The 26,188-nt window shown below is 36.8% G+C and overlaps 1 protein-coding gene across 8 annotated transcripts in view; it reads right to left on the bottom strand.

The window, feature by feature from the left end:
- Positions 1 to 26,188, bottom strand: part of Pi3K21B (phosphatidylinositol 3-kinase regulatory subunit alpha) — a 730,269-nt gene that overhangs the window by 678,472 nt on the left and 25,609 nt on the right. For 5 of the 8 annotated variants that reach the window (XM_081762374.1, XM_081762373.1, XM_081762367.1 and 2 more), the window contains exon 2: positions 4,900 to 5,023. The gene's annotated coding sequence lies outside the window, so the exon portion shown is untranslated. The remainder of the gene's footprint in view (positions 1 to 4,899; positions 5,024 to 26,188) is intronic. The other 3 variants (XM_081762370.1, XM_081762372.1, XM_081762371.1) reach the window with 1 other exon arrangement.

The following is a 26,188-nucleotide window of genomic DNA, read 5'->3' on the forward strand; positions in this document are numbered from 1 at the left end:
GTCCAGCAGCAGTAAAAGGCAAGTTGCAATTTTCATTATTTGGTTATGTCAAATATAAGGATCTACATTCTGCTCTGCACAAGTAGCGCACAAACGTTGACGGAAGTGGAATAGCAGTAGAGACGACAAATTTTGGACCACACAGCACTCACTGAATTATCTGCAGTTAAACTGGAGGCATACTTGTGCCAGCTACGTCGTTTCCCTTGTTTAATTAAGTAGCGTGCTTCAGAACGAAGGCAACGAAACTGTGCCAAACTGTCAGCAGCAGGAGCACGATTAAGGCGACGAGGTGCTCGGTGTCGTGCAAGAGCATTTTGATGTATTTCTTCCGACCGCCAAGGAAGAGTACATTCCCGAGGAGCCTCATCTGACGATAGAATCGAGGCATTGGCAGCAGCTTCCACACTTGTGTGAAAGGCCTCAAGGTGTTGGTCTACAAAAAACTGAGGTCTGGTATAAAGCCAAAGCTGCCAGAAAACTGCCTCCAGTCTGCACGGCGGAGTTAGTAACGAGGCAAACGAGTAAATTGTAAATCAGGTAGCCCAGTGGGAATGATCGAAAATTGATCACTGCCATATTAATTATGGTAGACACTGAAGATGAGCTGCAAGTCGTGGGCTGCAGACAGAAAAATCCAAATGTGAATACGTTCCTATGGCAGTGGTAAAATGATTTGGGCTGCTATCCTGTAAGGTGTGAAGTGTCGAGAAAAGTTGCAAATTCTCAACTTCGAGGCTCGGTACGAAGGGAACCCCACAATTCATGATAATAGTTGAAGTTTTCCACCAGAATAATTGGAGGTGAGAGTTGATAATATATGTTAGCTACATCAACCGATGTAAAAGCTTCAGGACGTGATGTAGATGTTGCAGAAAGTGATCGGTTGCCTAAATAAAACTCGAAAAGCTGGAACCTGAAAATTACTATTCAGCTGGACGGAAGCGGAGAGATATTTGTCCTGTATTCTAACTGCTACTCTACCAGATGCACGACCATCGCCATCCTTGTTATGCGGTAAGTATAACTAAAAGCAATAGAAAAGCGAGTAGCAGTAAAGTGTGTATCTTCGAGATAGAAAACTACAGGCTGAATGACAGTTGGAATGTGTTTAAATTCTTTGACGTGGGTGGAGTAGTCATACATATTGCATTGTAGAAGTGCTATTATGGGTTAGGATTAAGAACAACTGAAGGTTTACTATGTTTCTTCTTTTTCCTCTTACCTTTAAAAAGAAGGAAATTATTAATATTGTCGTCCACCATGCCTTCCGTTATAGAAGTATCACTGTGTGGGACTAAGTGATGAATATTTTTTTTTTTTTCTTATACGGCGGGCTCAAAGGCTGTTGACGTGCAGATTTTTGTTTCACAATAGAGGTGGTAGGAGCAACAGACTGAGACTTAACAGATCGCTCAACTGCACGGCCGGATATGGACTTGGATCATGTAGTAGTAGACTTCTCAGGCCGTTTCGACGTGGAAGTTGGTGTAATCTAAGAACTGTTCGCTCAAGGATCGTTGAGCAGGATCCCCAGAAATTTCTTAGAAAGTAGCAGTGATTTGGGTTTCAATATATATTTTTGACTGCTGTGCAATGTTCATTGCTGGTGCAACAGGAAGATCACATACCTGAGTGGTTGCATCAACAGTCTGTGTTCCATGCGAATGAGATGTCACAGCAAGTAAAAAAGTGGAGGCAAAAGTATGCATCGGTTTGATGCACTGCTTGGCCTCAGCGGTGGAAATCTTTTCAGTAATCATAAGTTCACCGATTACTTTTTCGCCCTTCAATGTCAGAGTCACGAGACTAAGCCAGACGTGCTGTTTTACAATTGGCATACTTAGGCGGGGCCGTACTTGTGTTGGACCATGTACTTCGTCGGAACAATTGCCACAGATGTCAGAGGCATTACATCGCATAGACGAGTGGCCAAAATGCTGAAATTTAAAACAGCGCAAAGGGAGAGGAATATATGGTCTCATCTTTAAGTAATGATAGCTACAGTAAAATAGGCAGGTAAGTCTGGGATACCAAACGTAATGATGTCGGTTGTAGCTCGCCTCTCTTACGGGTGTGAATTTGCTTAACGTCTACATGTTGCTCAAGCAATTCATCCCTGATATCGGATTTCCACAAGCTTCGAAGGTAAAAACAAGTAATCTTCCCTTTGCTGATATTCAGTTGATGATGTGTTTCAACTTTACTGGTACTGTGCCCAATGTGGTGCATTTGAGCAACAACGTTCTCATTTACAGTCTGTATAAGAGGAGTCCATTTCTAAATTTGTGAATATTCCCCGGTGGAAAAATTCCAGTGGCTACATATAGCAAATGTCTAAGTGAAACAAAAGGTGGAAGTTTATTCACACTAAAAGCAGTTTGTTCCTTTGCATCTTTATTAATCAAATATCGTGGGATATCTTCTACGATCTTTTACTTGTTCACTTTCTCTAAGTCTTTTAAGGGGATTCGATGCTGTGCCCTGTTGTTAAAGTGACGATAATCTCCTCCACTTCCCCATCATCATTCTGTAGGGTCAACGAGGTGGCAAATACTACCTACCACAATCCTTGTCAGGAACCTGAACGATGACTCCAGGTCCAATGTGCGAGGTGCCAGTGCAACTTCTATACTCGACTGATGGGTATTTTTACAGAGACCTCCAACCCACCGGCTCATGGTAGAGGCCAGGCTTTTTAATAGTCAAACATTCTGCATTCCTAACTTTCCCTTTCAGGCCATCATTTCATTCAGTACAAGCTTCAGTCCTCCGTTACAAGACCCGAGAACACCCAAAATCAGATCTAAGAACCATAGCCAGGTCAAAATAAGTAAAAAATGCGAATATGGCCCATAAATCATTGCCAGATCACAACAAAGAATACGTCCGACGTTCTCCAAACCTTAGTAAACTGTCAAAACAAGTTACTACAGCAGATCAGCCGGTTTCATCTAAGGCATCAAATTGTACAGTAACATTATTTCCCTACGGCAGATTGCTGATCGAGACGATCATCTGCAACCGGAGTTTTACAAGATGGGGTATGAGCTCTTAACCCCCAACCTACAGGACTAGTGGCTATTGAAATTCCGAAGAACTGGGCGATGGGACCGCCACGTTCCTGGTGCCAGGCTGTTCTTATCAGGGCCGGCCTTAGGTTGTGCGGGGCCCAATTGGGAACATTTTGCGGGGCTCCTCAGGTTTACAACTAACTTGCACAGGCCCGTATCCACGGTTGGCTAGGGTGGGCTGCCCCCTAAATTTTCACTGGCCCCTCCTAAAATTTTCACGGTAGGCTTGCAAATGAACTATAATATGGTTGGGTCGAGCCCCCCTTACTTCTACCACCCCCTACATTTTTGGGCTGCCTACGGGCCTGAACTTGCACCAAGGCCTAGCGCGTGCTCTCCTGTTGTGTACATTGTCTCGAGCCCAATTCCCGGTAAGAGAGCACACAAAATTTAATTTCATAATCACTCCCTTTCATTAATCGTCCATCTCCTAAGAACAAGTTCTAGGACGTCAAATAAAAATAAAATCATTTCATTTCAAACGTTTAATAGAGATTTTGCAGTCAGAATGAATGGCAATCAAAATGTGCGCTTAAATAGCGCGTGAAAGTTAATAGACTAAACACATGTAAGGTACATTTCGACAAAAAATTGTATATATGTAAATCTACAACTAACAATATTAGCATATCATATCTGAAAAGGACATAGTCTTAATACTACTAGTTTTAGTGATCTCTCCGAAATTTCGAAAAGTTGTTAAAATAAAATCTAAAATTACGTTTTCAGTCCCCACATAACCAAGCATTACCAAACACTGAGGGCCACTGGACCCCTGAAAATTTTAAAACTGTTAAAAGAAACCCTAAAATTGCGTTTTAATTTCCCCATTGCCAAAAACTTTCCTGGGGAGGACCCCCGGACCCATCCCGAAATGAAATCCTGTCTACGTCACTGCATATATTAAATATAGTAAATACCTATAGCACGATAGAATTTCCTACTAATTTATTAAATGCAACTGTGTATCAGCATGCCTATGTAACAAGTTTTGACATGTATTTCGAAGAATTGAACACTTTTCGAAAATACAGGTGATGTAACTGACCCCTTTGCCTCACCCTGCGGGCGGTCATACATACAGCAATAATTATACTTATGTTTTAAAAATTTAGCAAAAGCTACCAACAATTCTTATATTGCGGAAAATATAAGAAAATGACGTCTTGAATACGTCTTAATAATTATAAACACCATAGTTTATTTGTCAATTTGGCCTTACACGAATTGACTTGCGAAACTTTTTTTTTTTTTTTTTTAATTTAAGGTTAAAATAATAGACCCTACTTGCTCTGTGTGTTAATATGACTGAATAAAACAACACCTGAGTATAATTTCTTATGAAAAGTCGCACGTTACTAAAGGTTCACTTGAAAATGAATGAATGAACGATTAGGATTAGGAATTAGATTTCTGGGGACGTGTCGCGAGACGCCACACAACGCATGAATGACGAGCTGGTGATTGGTTGGAGTTTAGCGTCCCGTTCAGTATCGAGACTACATGAGATGTGGACCTACAGATTAAGGGATCCGAATCACACAAGCTCCTACCGGGAATGGAATCCGAGTCGGCGCTAACCAATAGCCACAACAGAATTCATACGGATGACGGGGTACGTGTTATAAGATGAAGTAACAACCTGCTGGTAGGAGGAAAAGTATGGTTCAACCTCAGCATGAGCAGGATACTAATCCTATATAAAATATTTGGCATCTCCTACAACTAAAATTGCACAGACGGCCACACAGATTTGATAATAATAATAATAATAATAATAATAATAATAATACTTGAAGCATTCCTCTCTGACAAATGCTATCACCTGTGATAGGATGTCATCGATGACTTACTGGATACCACGCCAGTGAAGTTGGTTTTACATCCGAACGGAAGTCCATCAAATACAAACTCTAGCATCAGTAGTGGTTCCTCCTGTGCACTGGTACCTAGAAATGGATACAGGCTCATTATTCGGGTGTCTATTTACTTATGATAATACAATGTGTATACATAAAATAGTTGATTTGTTACGTCTCATAGTCTTATGTCACAAATAGTGATTATCCCTTTTACAAAAAACAGGAGCATGGACTTAGTTTCTTTCCAAATGTAGTAACATCAGAAGTTATTAGAATGTACATTTTGAAGTAACAATTCAAGATACAACTATCAGTTAACATGCAGTTTCCAAGTATTGATTATTTATGTGTGTGTTTATTAAGAGAAAAAATCTAGGAAATAGCATTTCACTTATATTTCTTTTCTCTAATTGGCTCATAGCTCTTTAGATTCTCAGGTCGCACATATTAAGAAGTCATAGAATTGTTTAATTTCAAAATCTATGGTACTACAGATAATTGGCATTCATACAAGTAAATTTCATCTCTTTTTAAATTTGAAGAGATTAAACTGGAATTATTTTAGAGTAGCATTTCTATAAAGGGCTGACTTGGAAAGAAAACGAGTCACTTAAAAAAGGAAAACAAGTCACTTGTGCCAGCCAAAATATGTTTAAGTTTTAAGTCTTCTGCAAATGTTAATTCATACTGCCAGACACCATATAACTTAAATCACACTCAATGATCTAGGATGAGGAAGACGTTTTGGTAGAAAATCATGAAAGTAAAACATGATCTTTGTCCCACTCCCCCCAAAAAGATCCATGGAGGCAACTCCTCCGGTACGCCTGGATACAAGACCTGTTAGTCCCCGCATCGAAACGAAGTCTCATACTGCATTTTCTCAACGACTAATAATTTCGCAGAAATCGGCCCAGTTGTTTCACCTAAGAAATAAATTAATGTTTCTATTACGATATAAAGTACAAATATCTCGTCTGTTGAATTATTGTAATTACAACTATCAAATACTATCATTGTAATGTTATACGTTGATGCAGAAGAAAGCAACGATCATTTTATACATTCCCTACAAATTCCTCATTTTAAGCAATATTGCATACTCTACCAATGTTTACAATATCTCCGGAACGGTTTGAGATATCAAATTGCTCTTAATGGCATTATGATTGTTTTGTCTCTTGGAAACCATCTAACTTCTTAGATACGACACTTATCTTAGCACTTTCTCGAAATAAAGCCTGTATTTCAGTTTCTTGTAACTTTCTTCCTATTTATCCGAAATGGATCATATCATGGTCATAGTATTCGATACTAAGTTACTTTAGATACGCACCGCCTCCTTCATCTCAATTGCTTTATTACAGTTGTAAAACCCTCCGAAAATTGAATATTTGTGGTACTGTAGCATCTTTAGTTGGCAACACTAAACAAAATTGTGGCATGTTTCGTTTTACATGTAGCTCTGAAATACCGTAAACTGGGTTACTTGGAAAGTTTTTTTTTTCTTTTTTTCATACTACCCCTTATTATTTGTTGCAATTAATTTTTCTTCTTCTTGTGATGTTTCTACAGCTTAGTCCATGATACCTTTTTCTGCAGTCATAAAATTTTATTGAGACCGAAGAATGTACTGTTTTCAAGTAGCAAGTAGTTGCCTCGCTTTTGGGACTACTTGGAAAATATATGTCTTTTCACAGTAGTAAGAGCTGTGTGAAAGATGGGGCTATTAGGAAAGAACCACTTGCAAGATCACACTTTCCTGAGAAGATTGTTATGCAACACGTTTATGTTTCTTTCATAGTAATGTGTTCCTAGGCTGTTTTAAATAAAAATGAAACTGCTCTTGAGACTTCTTCAAGACACTACAACATGTCCTACATAATTTTGTGAATTTTATGTATGTATCAAATCAATAATTGCCTTACATTGGTTTCCAAAATTACCTGGTACCATTTTTACAAGTGTACATTTCAGTGTTGCAAACTAAGGACGCTATAGTATCAGAAACATACAAATTTTGGTGGCTTCTACAATAGTAAGAGCAATAAATGAGACAGGAGGGCTATGTATATCCAAATTTAGTTTAGTAGCTAATACTATGATCATGATATGATGTATGCCGAGTGAATGAGAAAGTTACAAGGGGTTGGAAGGTTTTTTTTTTTCAAAAGTCTTCATTTCGAAAAACTGCTAAGCCTTTATTTTTTTTTTAAAAAAAAGTTTTTTCTAGGTGCAAGCCTGAATTGATTTTGCACACAATCAGCAACCGACCACTACTCACAGTAGGTAAAGAGACTAAAATGTAATAGCCGATCTAGACTCGGGCTCCGCCCTGTTGTACTAATAAAGTACTACAAGCTCTACTCGAGATTAGCATTGAAAGTGTTCATGTGAAACCCGACCACTATTCGCGTTTCTATCAAAAGCAAATACCTCCACCAAAGATCGACACATATGCGACACATCCAACATATTTATTACCACTTTCTCATATTGCATATTAGTATTTTCTTTTTCAATGAAAGAGATGAAAACGATGACTGAAAATGGAAAATTAACTGAAACTTCTAGTTTTACGCCTCTCGTTTATGCTCTTCGTGCTAAGGGAAGAATGATTAATAAAAGTGAAGGATTATGAAAGAATTGGTAGATTGATAATTTGGGAGGAAATGGAATAATCCCAAGAAAACCCAAGAACATGATATTATCTTCCAAAAACTTACTTGCCCTGGGATCGAACCAGGGACCCCTCCCAAAAAAAAAGTAATATTTAATGTTAATTGTATAACAAACATAAGCAGAAACCGTAATCATGTATAATTATATCAATAATATCAAGACAGTGCTTGTTTTCCTGGCGGTACGGCATACTACGACCCTTCTAAGGTTGATTCTTTATCTATCTATACACGTGGACCATTTATCTTGATACGTCCTTGTAACTTTTAAATTAATATTCTGATAACGCTGAAATTTTGTACCATGCAAATATCGGGAGGGATACATTGTTAGATATATTCCTTAATACCATCACCTTAAGTGTTGCCAACTCAACACAGAGTTGCATTTTTTCAGTGGCACTACGACAGATTATTACACATTTTAAATCTACATGTTAAATGAAAACTTACAATATCATATTTGTTACACAGTGTTGCAACTAACGACGGTGCATTATCATGCACATCAAATTTTGGTATCTATAGCAGCAATAAACCAAGTGAGACTGGCGAGGCAATGGGCATCCTAACTGACAGCGTCTAATACTATAGTCGTGATATAATGGGTTTCGAATAAATAGGAACAAATATACACGATATTGAAATTTTGATTTTTTTTTTCAAAAGACTTTATTCGAAAAACTGCTGACATAAATAATTCATCAATTGCATATTCGACGCTAAAGTACTTTGAATATGCATTACTTCGCCCGCGTCGCTTACGTTACTGCTGTTGTAGAACCACTCAAAATTAGAATGTTTTCCGATGTTCGTGATACTGTAGCGTCCTTAGTTTGCAACAATGCATAAAAAGTTTGGTATTGTAAGTTTCTATTTTACATGTAGATTTTAAATATGTAATAATCTGACGTAATACTATTTGAAAAAAAAAAAAAAAAACATAACTTTATATTGGGTTGGCAAGACTGTTAACCTGATGGTATCATAGAGCATATCAAACAATGTTCCCCTATCGATATCTGCACGGTACGAAATTTCAACATTTTGTATTAATTAGTTTGAAAATTAGAAGAAGAATCAAGATAAATTACCCATCTGCTATACATAAATGTTTACACAAGTCACTTGATGTTTCAAAATTAAATGAAATGAAATATTTCAGTTTTACGGCCCACAGTTATGCCAGCTAGGCTAAAGAAGAAGGTGATGATGAGAAATGAATGAAATGGTGGAATGAAGAAAGTGGGAGGAAACAAGAGAACCCCGAGGAAACCCACGCACACGGGATTTGTCCACCAGAAAGTTCACTTGGCACGAGCTGGGATAGAACCAGGGATCCCTGTACCAAAAGTGAACGCTCTACCACTAAGTCACCGCGACTCTTGATGTTTCAAGTAACTTATGTATTGGAGATTGATTGGTGATATTTATAAGACACTAGCATCGATTACCCGCTTCGCTGGGTTAAAATGAAAATTTACATGCACAATTCCGTATCTCATGTGTTTTGTATCCGTGAAATATACTGTTTTCGTTTTTAGTGGCATCGATTTAAACGATATCGGAAAGATCACTGTTCATCGCAGAGACCCCGAAAACTATAGATTCGACACTAATATTGGTCATTTTTGATCATTTTTATATATCAAATTGCAGGACTGAATATGGTTTTAAACGGGATCGGAAGTGTCATTGTTCATCTCAGCAACCACAAAAACTATAGATTTGACACTATCAGCCATTCTCGATCATTTTTACATATCTTCCCCTTACCCTCCTCCATGTTGCGAGCCACGGCATCGGAAGTGTCACCGTAAACTCAGCGACCCCGAGATTCGACACTAATATGACTTAGTTTTGATCAGTTTTATGTATTTCCCTTTCCCCCTCCCCCAAGTTGCGGTGTTGAATTTGGATTTATTCAGCATCAGAAGTATCACTGTGCATGTCAGCGACCCCAAAAACTACAGATTCGACACTAATATCTGTCTTTTTGATCATTTATAAATATTCCTCCCCCTCTTTCCTCCCCAAGTTGCATCGTCAAAGTGATATAACAAAGCCATCTCAGGTCTGAACCTAATCTATGATGAAAATTTCATCGAGACCGGTCGGGTAATTGAAGAGTGATAAAGTCAGGAAGACAGTTATTTTCATTTTTATTTTATTTCCCACGTCCCCCTTCCCTAAGTTTCACCGTCAAAGTAAAATAATAAAAATCATCCCAGGCTCGAACCTCATCTACGCTGCAAATTCGATCGAGATCGGTCGAGTGGTCCAAGAGTTGTTTTATTTATTTTTATATGTATCTCCCATCCTTTCCCCTTCTCATAAGTTATACCGTGAGTGATATGATTACCAAAAAATCCCAGGACCAAACCTCATCTATGTTGAAATTTGATCGAGATCGGATGAGTTGTTTAAGTTATATTTATTTTTTTCTATTTCCCCCTACGTAAGTTCTACCGTCAAAGTGAAAAGCTAAAAACACTCCCACGCCAGAACCGCATATATGTCAAAAATTTTATGGTGATCAGTCAGGTGGTTGAAGAGATTAACAGTTACATGAATTTAGACTACGTATAACGTTAATTGTATCAGTTAATACAAAAATTATTAAAGAATATTTTCTTTGTCTCAACTTGAACACTAGCATAGCGAAGACTGCTTCTTATATATATTTAAAACTATTAGTATGCTTGTTGCTTAGAAAGGCTTCTATCAGCTGAATTATAAAGTATTCATAAAACTCAATGTCAACACATGACTATAGCATACATTCCCAGTGTATCTTAAGTAACAAATTACTGTTGTTTCCGTGGTTTTGCTCATCGTGAGCTTTTACAAGCGAGGCACTAATCCTCATTCTCAATTGCGTACTGACACGGAAGGGTCCCACAAGTTGTCGCTGAAATCTGATTGCCACATAGCATATCTGATAAAGCATCATGAGAAATGAAAATGAGCAAAATTTAAGGTGCTATGGACCAGAAGGATAGGAACTACGGGGCTTCAAAATTTGAATATCCAAAAAATTATATTGTGAAATTATGTACGTTTAAAGTAAATATCTTGAAAACCGTTACAGCAATCAAAACAAAATTTGAACAATATAATGAAAACAAAACGCCCTATCGAAAACCACAAACAGTGTTGCCATAAGTGAAGCAGTGTTGCCGACTCAGCATAAAATATTTGGTTTTAAACAGCACCATATACAAGTGTGCACAGATTTAAAATGCACTATTATCACTAAACATAATAGTGAAGTGTAGTGGTGCAGTGTTGCACACTGTTGGAGCTACATGTGCTGAAAATGTCCAATGGAGAAGCCTGATATGTGGTGACAGGTGGTAATAAAGGAATGCTTTAGAAAAAGTGAGGGATCTCCATTACACTTCCGTGGTCGCGGTGAATAAGCAGATAATTCGAGGAAACAAAATGATGCACGCGAGGAAAGAAACACGTATTTTCTAATTCTGTAAACTGGTTCTCCAGATTATCTTATCAATATTTGGAAGAGTACTTCTTGGTTTATGTCTTCCGTGTTAAATGACATATTCTTTTACTTCCTCTCCTACATACCATATGATTATGTTAGTACACTGTAATATTACCACATTCATATATTGGAAATATAATTATTTTATTACTACCTCATTTCGTCTTTAATCTGCCCGGATAGACGTGTGATCTAGAAGGCCAGGTCACCGACTTATTAGGGATCGTGGGTTCCAATCCCGCCTCGGACATTGAGGTTCATGTAGTACTTTTCATCTTGCATTTCATTGTCATCTTTCGCCTTTCATAGTGGTTCGGGTACCACTTTACTCTTTAGGTTCCGTCCTATATAGCTTCGGTGCTGACACATGACGTAAAAATGGCTTCACTCAATTTCGTTTTTCAAATGCATCAATATTTTGTGACACTGCTGACATTTTGCTATGTTATACTATCGGTGTTGTGTGGTTAGAACTAAATTCATAGTATGAGATCCAGATTCCTTTATTACTTTCTGTTGCCACATATCAGACTTCCCGATGTACAGTTTCAGCAAACGTAGCTGTAATAGTGTGCAAACTGTACCACTACACTTCACTGTTAAGTTTAGTGATCATAGTGCATTTTACACCTGTGTACACTTGTATATGGTGCTATTTCGAACAAAATATTTTTATGCAGATTTGGCTACACTGTTTGTGGTTTTTGATAGGGCGTTTTGTTCTCATTATATTGTGCAACTTTTGTTTTGATTGCTTTAACGGTTCTCAAGATATTTACTTTAAATGTACATAATTCCATGATATAATTTTTTCGATATTCAAATTTTGAAGCCCCGTAGCTCCTATCCTTCTGGACCATAGCACCTTAAATTTTACCCATTTTGATTTCTCATGATGCTCTATTAGATATGCTATGTGGTAATCAGATTTCAGCGACAACTTGTAGGACCCTCCCGTGTGAGTGCTTTCAATATGCGGTGAATGAATCCGGCCTCTCTGTCTCCCCATATCTCCTCTGTCTCGGATTGGCTGTCCCACATACCGAATGATATGCGGCCGGCCTTACACTTTAGGTACATTAAAAAAATCTTATCGTGAAAAGTTCACAATTTCCACATCGCAACATTCATATGAATATATCTGTACCTTAACAGATGGAAAAACAGCCAAATGTATCACGTTTTAGTAGATAGGAGACAAGCATAATTGATATTCGAACGTTTACAGGTGATTGAGATACTGTCCACTACTTGGTAGCAGCAATTATAAGTGAGATAGAGATTATAGTTCAAAAAAGCAGACAGCATATGGAAATAGATATTTAATTTTAGTAATTCAGACGAGAGCCAGGCAAAAAAGGAATGCCAGATTGAAGTATCGAATAGATTCTCGGTTATAGAATGTTCGAAACACAGTACTATTAAAAATAATTAGTTAAAATTACGGATAACATTAAAATTTCAGCAAAGAAAAACTAGGGCACGCAGAAATACAAAGGAACAAATCATGATTCGACCAGGAATACACTAACTAGCGAAGAGAAAACAGGCAATACTACGTTAGCTACAAAATACGAACGATAGAATTTCATTGTCATCAGGTTAGAGATTTTCAAAACTTAGAACAAACTAATATTTTTTTTTTTTTTCTAAAGCTAAGGTTATTGAACTTGAATATAACAGTATATAAAAAAAAAAAAAATATCCGGACATGGATAAAGCCATCAATATCGGCTTACACAGGATGGATCATTTATCTTCAAACGCCCTCGTAACTTTTAACTTTTAAACTAATTGAATATCAATAGGAGAACATGGTTTGACATACTCTGCACCACAGGATTAATAGTGTTGTCAACCCAACGTTTTTTTTTTTTTTTTTTTTTTTTTTTTTTTTTTTTTTTTTTTTTTTTTAAGTGCCACTACGTATACTTAAAATCAACATGCTAAGTGAAAACTTCCAATATCACATTTACTACACAGTATTACAAACTAAGAAAGCTATAGTATCATAAACATCCGTAAACATCCAAAATTTGGGATCTTCTACAACAGCAATAATACAACAGTAAGATATATACGTGTCAATGAATATCGGAAGTATCATAGCGTCGAATACTATAACCATATCAAGATGTACTTCTGACAAGTTACAAAGGATTAAAATTTTACTTCCTTAAAAATAATAATAATAAAAAAAAAAAACCTATGTAAGTATCACATCCACCAATCAGTAGATAGTTTACAATAAACTCAGAGATCACAATGCCGTTTACAGGAATTTGGTATCTGAACTCGTTTAGGAGATACGATAAACATGGGTAAAGCTTGTAACGCTGGTTAAAATGATGTAACTGCGAGAACTTGTAATGATAACTAACAAACAATATTGCTGTAATGTTATACAGGCAGACGAAACCAACATAAAAATCCCGTAACTACCTCATTTTAAGCAGGATAGGAATCTCTACCCATGTTTTGGTATTTCTGGAATGGCTTCAGATATCAAATTTCTGTAAACGGAATTATGATCTTTACATTTATTGGAAATCGCCTATGTGATTGGTTATGATACCTATTTAAGTCGTTTTTTCTAAATAAAACCTTTTGAATAAAGTCTAACTATCCTTGAAACTTGTTCCTACTTATTACAAATATATTATATGACGATTGTAATATTCAACACTAAGGTACTTTGTATGTGCATTAAACACGACCATCTCACCTGCGTTGTAACTGTTTTAGATGACTCCAAAATTTAGATGTTCAAAGATGTTTGTATTTCTACACGGTGTTATAAAAATGTGTCACAATATTTTGGAAACAGATTCCTCACATCAAAATAAGAGAAAAAAAGTCATATTGACCTGTGCTCAGAAGTGGATAGTTTTGAAGTTATAGAGTGCCGAATATGAGAAGCAACTGAACTTTACAAGTTCATGGCTTCACTACTATGGGACCTATCGTAGTCAAGTCAAGACATCACTAAGGAACTGGTATGTGAACTATCCAAATATCCATGTTTAAGAATGCTCCAGTACTTGCACACCAATTTTAGGCAGGTAGGTGGAGAGTGGTCAAGTACTCCCAAACTATGTTGGGTTGGCACCATTGTAACCTTGTGGTATTACAGAGTATGTCAGGCAATGTCCCGCTGTCGATATTTGTATGCTACAAAATTTCACGGAATATTATTTATTAGTTTAAAAGTTACGAGAGCGTTTCAAGGTAAGCGGTTCACCCTGTATATTAAAGAAAGTGGGTAGAACATTTCTCATGGATACAGATAGTATTTTTAATAAGTGAAAAGATTTCTTTACAATTTGCTAAATACAAAACCAAAAGAATAATGTTCGTGGAGAAAGTGAAATGCACATTTCCGCTGAATTAACTAGATGGTGGAGAAAGATTGTGAAACTCGTCTGGAACAAGGAGAAATTGCCACAAGAGTGGAAAGAATCAATAATTGTTATAATTCTTACGAAAGGCGACAAGACTTACTGTAACAATTACCGAAGCATATTTCTTCTGTTGATATCCTACAAAATCTCGAACGCTCTTAGCAAGATTGATCCCATACGCAGATGAAATTATTGTAGATTAGTGAAGATTTAGGCAAAATCAATCAAGTATCGACCAGATATTTACCATTCGCCAAATACTCAAAAGAAACAGGGTTCAATACTCTGGTACATCAATTATTTACAGATTTCAGAAAGATCTACGATTCGGTTAGTAGGAAATCCTTGTACAATTGGAGTTACCGAATTTGGTATACTAAAAAAGCTAGTTAAATTAATAAAGATTTGTTTAAATTAAACCAAAAGTAAAGTTCGAGTAAGGAAATATTGTCTACCGACATTTCACGCCGAGAATAACCTAAAACAAAGAGATCCGTTATTATTATTCAATTTTCTTATGGAATACATTATAAGGAAAACTGAAGATAGCAACGATGGCCTACAGAAAAATGGTACTCACCAGATTACGGCATGTTCTGATAGTAAGAGTAAGCAATTATATAGGTCTGCCAACAACTAGGTGTATTTGCATCCATTCAGAACCATAATTAAAATCAAGCAAAAGATTGGAGAAAATTGAAAAGCAAAAAACTTGAGTATACCGAAACAAGTAGAAGACAATAGACAAATACCACAACATACAGTAAAAAGGAAAATGATACTCAAGTTAGACCACATGCACACAACAAAAGAGGATGTTAGTTGAAACGATGACAGGTTAATATTCTTTGCCAGTGCTGCTCGGCAAGAGGTGTACGTGGGGTTCGCAGTGATTGGTACGGATAAAACTGTGCAAAAAGAAATAAAACACCATGAAAAATGCTATGACAAAACAACACCAAGGTAACATGGGTCAAATAGCAATAAAACAAAAAGAACTAAAGTAATTAAAGCTAGTAATAAGGTAATGAAAATACGAGTAATAAAGACATCCACACACAAAAATTAAAGTGCATGCAAGACTTGGATATATTGTAAAAACCTCATGAGTCGAAGAATAAAATGTGGGTTACTGCTAACTAGTAATCTCAGTCGAGTGGGATGTTATAACGCAGTCGAAGCCGAGACAAAGTGGGAGAATCGACAAGATGATGAATTGACAAGAATGAACCAAAAGAGAGAAAATCCCGAGTTGCAACCCCATATAAAAGATAGACATGCGTGAGATGGCTAAGTCAAATCCGTAGGAGAGTTAAAAGTATGTCTTCTGAATGAGACGGTCGAGAACTAGAGATCCAAACTTCTAAGCAAGATTTAACGGCACGCAAATGGTTACATTACAATCCAACTGCCTTAGTTGCAAGATACGAGAACTGAACACCGGGTAAAGGTAAATGCAGGGCAGGGGTGTCAAAGAGTTCATTACCATGAAGAACTGCATCTTTTGGTACAAAATCCGCCTGTTGATTACCAGAAATACCCACATGACTGGGGTTCCAACAAAATTGGAGTACGGAACCAGCTGCAAGGAGAGTGACATTTTAACAGAATACGTTGAGCTAGAGCGTGTTGCGTGTAAACGTTAGTAAGGCTGTTAAGAGTACTTTTGGAGTCAGATAGGATCAGAATACGGACAATAGTATGGGTCATAGGGTAATCTAAGCCTTGGAGAAAGCAAACACCTCAACACTAAATATGGACGTAAAGCAAGGAATGCGGTACTCACAACGGGCATTGCCAAGGACAAACACACACAAAACAGAGCAACCTTGTTTCGAGACATCCGTATAAAAAAGCGGAAAGGCAACACAGTGCTGTAACAAAGAACGAAACTCCTGCTGATATTGGTGATCAGTAGTGGCAGACTTACCAACACGCCAACTGAAGTGATATATTAGGAAAATCTATCTGCCAGAGCGGAATAGTAAGAAAACCAAAGGGATACAAGTCCAGTACAGCAATAGCCAATTCATCCACAAGGTCTAATGTACGAATCCCGAAGGTTCTGAAAACACGATGACGTGCCGCACACCGACGATCGCGATCACCCGCTTCAAGAACAAAATAACAGAGAATCAAATAACTGTTGTGCAACTCGGTATAGGGCTAGTACGGACAGCACCTATAGACAAACGAACACCAAAATGATGGACCGTATCCAGCTGACGTAAAGAAGAGACCCTAGCAGAACAGTAAATTACACAACCATAATAGAGTTTAGAACGAATAAAAATACATTAAAAACTTAAGTGCAATTACACGGCTCCACAGCACCGGAGTTGGAGAATAAATCTGTACGTTCAGCTTGTTGCTTACAGCGAAGGAAATCCGGGGATAATGAGTTGGGCTAGGGATAGATGCAAAGTAACTACTCAATTCACTTCCTATTTGATTTCGATCAGTGACTTTACTGTACAATCTACAACCCCAGGAACGATGAGAAAGAATTCTCAACAGGTTTACCACTCTCAGACAAGTATATTTTAAATGACGTAGAAGTTGGAACCAAGTAAATTGAATAATTACAAAGTAAGCTTGTCATTCAATGATGAATACTTCCTTTTCTGAAATTTAAAACGTAAAGAACAAAAAGAGGTCTCTCAAAATGATATCACTTCAGAATCCACGGTGACATACACCTACAATAGCTTAACGTAAGGTCTGAATCACATAAAATTCCATTCAAAACGATACTGGATCTAATGCTGCAATAGAATCTACGCCATTCCCTTAGCAACGACGAACACGAACTTTACATAAACAGAAATCGGGGTCACCTGCTACTTGAATAGCTACGTGTCGGAGGGGCTTTTTTTTTTTTCTTGAAGATTTTAATAAACAAATGATTTTAACATTTAATAATAATCATTAAGTACGCAAGTCATTCAATGATGAATACTTCTTCTGAAACTTAAAATTTGAAGTTAATAGAGGTTTCTGAGAATGACATAAATTTAGTGTACCTACAGCTTAACGTGAGGTCTGAATAACCCATTGCGAACGATCCTGCGTTTCCTTTGCTAACACCAGTTTGACGTGTGACTAGCTACGACGAAGCAAGCGACAATTTATAAAAATTGAATTAGGGGTAATCAGGTTACGTGAACAAACACGGGATGGAAATTTTCACTACATGAAGGTTCTATTTAACACAAAGATTAAGATGTAGTTGTAATCGTGAAACAAGAACCTTCTTCAGCGTTGAAAAATATCTCGTGTGAAAACTGACACTATATAACGTTCCCCAGATGGGTAAGAATCTATCATTCTGATAATTAAGCCACATCCCTAGCAAATAACCCATGTATTCGAACGTTCATAACGACGCACATTATTGGTCCAGTGTTACCCCACCTCCCCGTGGTAGACCTGGGTATCAGCCATATCTCGGTGCTTTTAGGACTGAGGTATGATGGATAGCAAAGTGGATAAATCGTAGGCAGGATGTGTTTATATTTTTCTTTTTTCATTTTTGATGTTTTTATTTTTTATTCATTCCGTTCCTATTATTTTTATATCATAATCGTACATTTTCAACACTGTCTTAACTTTGATATTTTTGAATGTATAAAATGTAAATATGAAGAATATCTGTGAGAATGACATCACCTCGCACTTTTGACTCAAAAAACAAACCACCAGCAGATTTTCGACTTTCATTTAACTTACGTCCTTCGCCGCAGAGACAATCTCGGACAAAGATCTACAGCTTTACGTCGGACGAAAACCAAACAAACTACCACTGGGAACGATCCTTCGTCTCCTGCGCCAACCAAAGTTACACCATTCGTAGAGGTACGGCGAAGAACACGAACTTTCCCTAAACTGAACTCGCGGATATGTAACCATATGCTGGAGCTTTTTACCCGATGATGATTTTATAAATCCAATGATTAACACAATCGTAATCACAAAGTAAGCATGTCATTCAATGATGAATCCTTAATATTCTGAAACTTAAAAGGTAGAGAACAGAAAGATTTATCTGAGAACGATGTCACTTCAGAATCCACGGACACGTACAACTATACCTTAACGTGGGATCTGAATCACATCAGCTTCTACTGTAAGCGATCAATGGTAACCTGTAGCAATAGCAACTACGCCATTCCCTTAGCTAAGACGAAAAACAAGAACTTTACATAAAGTAAATTAGGCGTCATCTGCTACGTCAAGAGCAATGTGCCGGAGATTTTTTTTTTTTTTACCTACATGAAAATTTTATTCAAATTACTGACATTGAACCGTAATTACTAAGAAATCAAGTCATTCAATGATGAATGCTTCCTCTTCTGAAAAATAAAATTTGAAGTTGATAGAGGTTACTGAGAATGACATAACTTTAGTGTACCTACAGCTTAACGTGAGGTCTGAATAACCCATTGCGAACGATCCTGCGTTTCCTTTGCTAACACCAGTTTGACGTGTGACTAGCTACGACGAAGCAACCAACAATTTATAAAAATTGTATTAGGGGTAATCAGGTTACGTGAACAAACACGGGCTGGAAATTTTCACTACATGAAGGTTCTATTTAACACAAAGATTAAGATGTAGTTGCAATCGTGAAACAAGCACCTTATTTAGCGTTGAAAAATATCTCGTGTGAAGACTGACACTATATAACGTTCCCCAGATGGGTAAGAATCTATCATTCTGATAATTAAGCCACATCCCTAGCAAATAACCCATGTATTCGAACATTCATAACGACGCACATTTATTGTCCAGTGTCACCCCAACTCCTCGTGGTGGACCTGAGTATCAGCCACATCTCGGTGCTTTTAGGACTGAGGTATGATGGATAGCAAAGTGGGTAACTCGTAGGCAGGATGTGCTTTATATTTGCATTTTTTTTTCTTTTTTAATGTTTTTATATTTTTTTATTCATTCCGTTCCTATTATTTTTATATCATAATCGTACATTTTCAACACTGTCTTAACTTTGATATTTTTGAATGTATAAAATGTAAATATGAAGAATATCTGTGAGAATGACATCACCCCGCATTTTTGACTTTAAAAAGAAAAAAAACACCAGCAGACTTTCGACTTTCATTTAACTTACGTCCTTCGCCGCAGAGACATAATCTCGGACAAAGATCTACAGCTTAACGTCGGACGAAAACCAAACAAACTACCACTGGGAACGATCCTTCGTTTCCTGCCCCAACCAAAGTTGCACCATTCGTAGAGGTACGGCGAAGAACACGAACTTTCCCTAAACTGAACTCGCGGATATGTAACCATATGCTGGAGCTTTTTACCCGATGAAGATTTTATAAATCCAATGATTAACACAATCATAATCACAAAGTAAGCATGTCATTCAATGATGAATCCTTAATATTCTGAAACTTAAAAGGTAGAGAACAGAAAGAGGTATCTGAGAACGATGTCACTTCAGAATCCACGGAGATGTACAACTATACCTTAACGTGGGATCTGAATCACATCAGCTTCTACTGTAAGCGATCAATGGTAACCTGTAGCAATAGCAACTACGCCATTCCCTTAGCTAAGACGAAAAACAAGAACTTTACATAAAGTGAATTCGGGGTCATCTGCTACGTCAAGAGCAATGTGCCGGAGATTTTTTTTTTTTTTTTTTACCTACATGAAAATTTGATTCAAATTATTGACATTGAACCGTAATTACTAAGAAATCAAGTCATTCAATGATGAATGCTTCCTCTTCTGAAAAATAAAATTTGAAGTTGATAGAGGTTACTGAGAATGACATAACTTTAGTGTATTATCTGTCAGGAAAGTAAATGTACACCTATTTTTCGAGTCTGGCATTCCTGCTCTCTATCCGTGGAGAGTATGAGAATTAAATCAATCAAATGTTTACTGAGCGGCAAAAAGAAAAGTTCAATCTGAATAAGACATTGCAGAGGGACACAAGCTGTGAATACGAATATTGCATAGTGTAAATAAAGGACGACACCAAAAGAGAAAGCCAGAAACAGCTGTTAAACTTAGAAAAAAGAGTAAAAATTGTTGAAGTGGGAACATAAAACACAAATACAACAAATACGCCGACAACTAAACGATCCCATGCCATGATCTTGGTGTAGTGGTTAAAGGGCTGGCTTACAAATGCAAAGGTCGCCAGTTCGAATCTTCGATGAGGACATTTTTAAAAATTTTTGTTAATAATACATACAGCTCATGAGAGATGATAAAAGAGGTCGTATTTAGTCTTTCGTAGCAATTATTATTGGCAATGTTTAGTACTGATAATACTTTTTGTCTTTGTGTATTGCTTTTATTCTTTTCTTCATTTCAAAAGAAAAGAATATCCGAACAAATGCCACCAAAATTCCTCATATTTTGAATGTAAATGCCATTTGCAATTAGTAAAGAATAAAAATTGAACGTTCCGATGTAGCTGCAAAAAGTAAAAAGACAAACATGGAAGTGGAGTGTTCGAATCCATACTCATGGTTATTAAAAATACAATTTCTACATGCCTTACACCTCCCGACCACGTTTCTACGTTAGCAAGTAAGAGGTTTGTGTTTAGGTCAGGCTGGTCAATACGTTTTGCAAAGGGGCCCGGTTTAGCTCTGACGCACCACAGGTGCGGAAGGGAGCAAAACACTTTTTCTCTCTCCCTCTGTGTGTCTATTTATCTATCTGTCTGTGTGTATATATATATAACGCTATTTGTGAATGCCATAACCACCCTGATTTTCAGCGGATTGAGATTAAACTTGGCACAAACATTAATTGTTGAAATATCTTCAGTTCGTTAACCAGAATAATCAGACGAAAATGTTCAAAATGGCGGCCCTTTAAACTGTTAAAAACTTCCAAGGGAACCAAATTTCGCCCATAAATGGGTATTCAGAAAGTTTGAATAACTTTTCCTCTTTTACTGAAATATATGTGTGCAGAGACTTATTGAAATATTGGACCCGATTAATCGCCATTACCTGGTCAAAGACTTATTTCCGCCACGATTCATATTAACCAAAATAAATTCATTCTTCGGAAGCGGAACTTTCACTTTCCGGATTTCGGAAAATTATGAAATTCAGTTAAACTCCGGAATTCTGAATAATTTCGGAACTCGGAAACAATCCGGAATTTAGAAAATTCCGGAATTGAGAAAAACTCCGGATTTCGAAAAAAATCCGATTTTTCCGCATTCCGGAATGTAAACGAAATCAGAAATTTCTAAATTCCGGATTTTTCCGAATTCCGGAATTATTCCAAAATCGGAATTTTCCGAATTCCGGAATTTGTCCGGTTTTACTTTCGGGAGTCCGAAAACTAATAATTCCGGAATTGACTATCCCTAGTTTATACACAACCTTTCAGAACACTAAGCTAGTAGCTATCTACAAACAAACAAGTAATGCAAAGCATTTTGTATCCTGCAATACGTCATGTATTAAAATCCGACAGCAGTTTCAGTATCTATCCAGAAATTGCATGTATCTAGTTACTGGAAGCTGAGGTATGAAGAATTGTATTGTGTCTTAACTTTGTGTGTCTTATACTACTACCCTGCAAACCACTGAATATCTAAACGACTTTCGTTAAATCCAAGTTGTAGTACTCACAGTTACATCCATTTGTGTCTGTATGATCGTGTTACTAAAGCTTACTATATGACAGCGTTAGTAAGTCTTTCTCTGCTCTCCCGTAAAGTTGTGATACGATCTACTACAGAATAAAGAACCAATTATCAATTTAACCAAGTTGTTGTATTACTACACATCTGCTTTCGCCTGTCAACTCTGGTCGATCTCGTTGACGCGACATATTTGTTTTTTTATACCCCTTTCTTCGTTTACTGAACTAAACAGTAACTATTCTGAAATATACTACTGCGCATGCCTCGTAGATAAATATTTATGATACCAATAGTTTCCGTTTTGTCCAAGGAATGTTCTTTTTCTTATTCCCAGCATGACCCTTTTATTACATTATATGAAGAGCATGTAGGTCTAAATACCTCATGTATTACATAGAATGTAGGTTTAACTCTTCCAGCAAAGAAGAAACATGTGATTATAGTATACAACCCACAGAAGTGATAGCTGGCAATACAGTGGTCGTAATCCTTAACGACACAGAAAGTGAGCAGTGCCCTCCCCGCTGGTCTAGTGACTAGCAAGTGCGCCGTTGGTGTATGGTGTCCCGGGTTCGATTCCCGGCGGGAGAGCATCTATGATTTTTAACTGTTCCTTATGTTTCTGTGTTCGTGTCCCTGTCGTTATAAGTTATTAGAAAAAGCAAGTTAAACGAGTGAAGCAAGTAATATTAGCAATAAGTAAGTTACTGAAACACGTTCGGTGAGTCAGTTAAAGAAAAAAAGTGGACAAAGCACTGATTTTCGCGCCGTCCATGCGAGTTCTAATCTATCTCGGCTTGTTTTTTTTTATCCATTTGAGAGAAAGTATTGTTTCTTTTCGCTACAGGCAGAGACGGATCCAGGACAGACTTCTGGGGGGGGGGGGTGTCATACTGTTACTTTTAAGGGCTCCAAACTTTGAGATGGGTTTTATTTATATATATAAAATGAAAAAAGTTCCCTCTTCTGAGGGAACGATCGCACCAGCCCTGGATCCGCCAGTGGCTACAGGTAATCACTCTTTTCGTATTTTTCGCTGTCGTTCACAGTTAAACTAACTGACTACTCTTATTCTTTCTACGAATGATGGATCTTCTCTTTGGCTTCATGTCAAACATGCACACGTAATGAAAAGACGCTGTCGATAATAATAATAATAATAATAATAATAATAATAATAATATGAAATATTACTAGCTAACTCGTGTGTGTATTTCGACAATATAATTTTATATTATTATGTGGAAATAAGTAAGGCTAGCTGACGCCCCCCCCTAATTTTTTTCGATGCGCCTTATGGGTCCACGGTGTCCGACGTTGGTCCCATCTCACTATCACCTCCTGTTCTCTCGATATAAATTATCGACATTTTGCCTAAAGAGGGCTCTGCCGTGGCTCCATGACTACCCATGACAATGACTCTTAGTTCATTTTGCATTGAAATCGCTTATTTTTCTGATTACTATGAGTGCCTACTGTCCAACGTTGCTCCCATCACTCTACAATTTCCCGTTCTCTCGATATAAATTGCTAATATTTTGTTTGTAAGGAAGATATGGCGTTACAATTATTACGTTTGAAGAAGAATTGAGGAAGATATTGCTTTGCCACAAACAACACCTATTATTATTATTATTATTATTATTATTATTATTATTATTATTATTATTATTATTTTACTTACCACTAATGTTGTCTACCTTTATTTGCGATGCAATGTGTTACTAAAAAGCAAATCAAATAACATTCCTCGCCATTCACGCCCCCGAACTCGAAATGCATGATTTACAGTTCTCTGTGTTAGGGGAAAGCACATTTATTATATTATTCTTTCAAATAACACGTTTCACAAGTTACTTCACTTTCAATGTGTAATTTCATATCATCACTAACAATCATCTTGTTCCGATACGAAAATAACCCCCTCCTGCAAAAAAAAAAAAAAAAAAAAAAAAAAAAGCCTGACCGTAGCGAAAGGGCGTGAACCTTCTTTATGCGATTAATCGGGTCCAATATTTCAATAAGTCTCTGCACACATATATTTCAGTAAAAGAGGAAAAGTTATTCAAACTTTCTAAATACCTATTTATGGGCGAAATTTGGTTCCCTTGGAAATTTTTGGGAGTTTGAAGTGCCGCCATTTTGAACATTTTCATCTGATTATTCTGGTTAACGAACTGAAGATATTTCAACAATTAATGTTTGTGCCAAGTTTAATCTCAATCCGCTGAAAATCAGGGTGGTTATGGCATTCACAAATAGCGTTATATATATATATATACACAGATAGATAGATAAATAGACACACAGAGGGAGAGAGAAAAAGTGTTTTGCTCCCTTCTCGCAAATGTGGTGCGTCAGAGCTAAACCGGGCCCCTTTGCAAAACGAATTGACCAGCCTAACCTAAACACAAACCTCTTACTTGCTAACGTAGAACTGTGGTCGGGAGGTGTAAAGCATGTAGAAATTGTATTTTTAATAACCATGAGTATGGATTCCAACACTCTACTTCCATGTTTGTCTTTTTACTTTTTGCAGCTACATCGGAACGTTCAATTTTTATTCTTTACTAATTGCAAATGGCGTTTACATTCAAAATATGAGGAATTTTGGTGGCATTTGTTCGGATATTCTTCTCTTTTGAAATGAAGAAAAGAATAAAAGCAATACACAAAGACAAAAAATATTATCAGTACTAAACATTGTCAATAATAATTGCTACGAAAGACTAAATACGACCTCTTTATCATCTCTCATGAGCTGCATGTATTAATAACAAAAATTTTAAAAAAAAATGTCTTTACCAAAGATTCGAACTAGCGACCTTTGCATTTGTTAGCCAGCACCTTAACCACTACACCAAGATCATGGCATGGGATCGCTTAGTTGTCGGCGTATTTGTTGTATTTGTGTTTAATGTTCCCACTTCAACAATTTTTACTCTTTTTTCTAAGTTTAACAGCTGTTTCTGGCTTTCTCTTTCAGTGTCGTCTTTTATTTACACTATGCACTATTCGTATTCACATCTTGTGTCCCTCTGCAATGTCTTATTCAGATTAAACTTTTCTTTTTGCCCCTCAGTAAACATTTGATTGATTTAATTCTCATACTCTCCACGGATAGAGAGCAGGAATGCCAGACTCGAAAAATAGGTGTACATTTACTTTCCTGACAGATAATACCTACAGCTTAACGTGAGGTCTGAATAACCCATTGCGAACGATCCTGCGTTTCCTTTGCTAACACCAGTTTGACGTGTGACTAGCTACGACGAAGCAACCAACAATTTATAAAAATTGTATTAGGGGTAATCAGGTTACGTGAACAAACACGGGCTGGAAATTTTCACTACATGAAGGTTCTATTTAACACAAAGATTAAGGTGTAGTTGCAATCGTGAAACAAGCACCTTATTTAGCGTTGAAAAATATCTCGTGTGAAGACTGACACTATATAACGTTAACCAGATGGGTAAGAATCTATCATTCTGATAATTAAGCCACATCCCTAGCAAATAACCCATGTATTCGAACATTCATAACGACACACATTTATTGTCCAGTGTCACCCCAACTTAGTGTTGTAAATAGAAAAAAAACGGTTCGTATTTTTTCAGAAATGTACGTTTTTTTTTTAGAAAAAAAAAACATTGCCTCTTGTTTTTTTTCTAAATTTCGTTTTTTTTTTCAAATAGTCATTTGTAATGCATCTTACGTCTATTTAAGTATGAAATATTTTTATGTAGGTGTAATCATCGTAAAATGCAACATAAATTAAACGCTAGATACTGATACGCTACAAATATCTTACAATTTACATGAATACCATACCTATTAACAATTCGGGTTTCAGCAGTTTTCATTAATATCAACTAAGAAATAAAAGTAGAAATGGAATTTTGTTTTTTCGTGAATGCAGGCCTTTAATAAGTACGAAAAAAATGTCACGAACAGTATAAAATTCCAATAACTTGTCTAAAGGTAGAAACTAATACTAATTTGCCTAATAGTATTTTT

Source organism: Thermobia domestica, chromosome 6, assembly GCF_964235325.1.
Source record: "Thermobia domestica chromosome 6, izTheDome1.hap1.1, whole genome shotgun sequence".
In the NCBI taxonomy this organism is placed as follows: Eukaryota; Metazoa; Arthropoda; class Insecta; order Zygentoma; family Lepismatidae; genus Thermobia; species Thermobia domestica.